The sequence below is a fragment of the Hylobates moloch genome, unplaced genomic scaffold (assembly GCF_009828535.3).
Source record: "Hylobates moloch isolate HMO894 unplaced genomic scaffold, HMol_V3 SCAFFOLD_1, whole genome shotgun sequence".
Lineage (NCBI taxonomy): Eukaryota > Metazoa > Chordata > Mammalia > Primates > Hylobatidae > Hylobates > Hylobates moloch.
In genome coordinates, this window is record NW_026652276.1 from 136270925 (window position 1) to 136273409 (window position 2485).

General features: G+C 29.9%; 1 long non-coding RNA gene across 9 annotated transcripts in view; it reads left to right on the forward strand.

The window, feature by feature from the left end:
- The first annotated feature begins 765 nt into the window (after positions 1 to 765).
- LOC116812579 (uncharacterized) overlaps positions 766 to 2485 on the forward strand; it is a 123484-nt gene continuing 121764 nt past the window's right edge. For all 9 annotated transcript variants that reach the window (XR_009215374.1, XR_009215371.1, XR_009215377.1 and 6 more), the window contains exons 1-2: positions 766 to 1095; positions 1626 to 1706. This is a non-coding gene — a long non-coding RNA (uncharacterized LOC116812579). The remainder of the gene's footprint in view (positions 1096 to 1625; positions 1707 to 2485) is intronic.

Here is a 2485-nt window from a genome sequence, read left to right on the forward strand (position 1 = left end):
TGATGCTATATTTTCAACAACAACAGGAAAAATCATAACTTTGGGATTAATAAGTATAGTTCTTCAGTTATGTGTTCTCTGTTTATTATTAGGAAAGGTGACAAAGTACTCAGTTGTATATTTTACATATGTATTTTGTCATGTACTGCTATCACCCAGGATAAAGTACATGAATCTTGGTACTATGGACAGGGAAACCATTGAATTGAATATTACATATAAATAAAATCTAATTTAAGTACATTTTGTAAGAAATTTCTCTTCAGTTCTATACGTCAGGTATACTGCTAGATGCTTCACACTGAGGTGCGCCTTAGGTACGAATTAAGCATATTTATGTATATCCCATATATTTTGGTGTGTAAAAATAAATGATAACAGGGAATACAGCATGTTTGTGCATATTTAACTATAAACACACATTTGCTTATAATTAATCACTTTGAAACCTGAATTGTATCACATTTTGTATTCTCAGGTATTTAGAAACTTCCACAAAGATTTGATTTGGTTTCAAGTATTCATGTTTTGATCTCTAATCATATTTTTGCCATGTTTGAAGTAGTTTTAGCTCCCCAAGGGTAATACAGTTTGGAAGCATTACCACCTGAAAATACTTCAGAGAAGTATTTAGTTGATCCATTGACATTTCATTTGTTGTTTACCCTAAGAGTCAGTAATTTTTAGCTAAAGGAAAATCTTATGCCTGTATGACTACTGTCCAAAATTCTGAAAATGTTATATACCTCATGGCTCAGAGATCAGATATGTCAAATCAGTCATAGACATTTACATATGGTGATTCCTTTTTCAACTTTAAAAAGTCACTCATTCACCTAATTGACTTTGGATAATAGGGCTATACCTTGAAGTCACTGACTCTAGAAATGAGCATGTGGGGATGGTATGTGAAAAGTCAACCATGTGCTAAATTTTAGATACTTGAGAATCTTATTATTTAGAAAAATTTTTTGGTACTTGAATTTATGTCTATAAGTATTAACTGTGTATACTACGTTATTTTTCTCTACTCAGGGTATTCTGGCAATGAAAACACATTTCCTGAAAATAAATGTATCTGAACTTAGTTTATGGGTGAGAATCAATCTATTTTAATGCTTATGTTTTTTCTTCTATAAAATATATCATTGGTTTTATGTTTTACTTTTAAGAAAACGATCTGTGTAACTCAGGGGATCCAACAGTTTTATAGTATTTTAGGGCTCAATTTTAATGTACCAAATTGCCCTTTTTATGAAACAAGTTTAAGTTAATCCTGGGTATGCAGTTACAAAATTCCAGTTTTATTTATTACTCATGTTTCATCTAAGAAACTGCATATATAAAAAACTGTTAAAGGGAATTTAACTGCAGTGGTTGTGCAAATCTTCTATAAAAAATATATTAATTTTGATAAGATCGTATGATTATATTTTTATTTTTAGTTATTGCCCCTTGCTTTTGAGCAACATGCTTGATTTTAAATTGAGATGCATTTTTTAGCATTTTCTCTTGTACACAGCAATATGTATTTCATGTATGATTAAAGCATTTATTCTTTTCTTCCTAGCCTATGTCTATGGAATATGAAGCATCAAAGTTATTTTTGTTTTCTTTTTTTTTAGGTTATTCAAGGATGTTTTTGGTTATTTGGAACTGTCATACTTAAATACTTGACATCTAAAATTTTTGGTATTGCAGATGATGTAAGTGCATTTTTTGCTTAAATTTGAAAGACTTGAAAAGAATCAAATAGGCTAAGAATAAATTGAGTTATTCAAGTATCACTATTAAATGAAATTCTAGGATGAAGTCCGTTCACCTATTATTTTATTTAATAGAAAGTAAATGTAATTGTATATAGATTTTCGTTCTCCAAAATTGGTTTCTTAAAACAATCTCTTATTTTATTGGTCCATGTCACTAAAATTTTAAAGCAGGAAAACTCTAGATAATAGATTAAAGATAGAATTTTAAGGTCCATACAGTCATTTTTCTCTAGCTTCTTTGTAACTGGTAAAGACACCATCTTCAGAGCCTTAACTGGAGATCGTATTATAGTCTCATTCTTTTTTCTCCCCAGTTTTCAAGTCATTACTTGTAAAAGGCTTTTATAAGCCTTTATAGATAATGTAATCCAAGTTAGTCTTATTTAGAGAAGATTTTTGTTTGTTTTTGGTATTAGGGTAGAAGGGAAGATAAAATGGAGAAGTCTGTCTTATAATTTTAAAGATTATCTCTGTCCATAATTGCTTTGCCTATTTTATTTTGGTGTTTTAATCAGCACATCCTAAGTCAGGAGGCTGTCAAAGATTTAATTTTAAAAAGCAGCACAAGAACCAACATGGAAAAAATGAACTATTTTTTTCCTATAATTTATTTTTATTGGTGATTTTCTTCTTTCTGTACTAGATTAATGCTATGGTTTTGAAACTGGGTTATGTGAAGTCCTAGGACTTCCCAGGAATCTTCCCTGAGGGCTGTC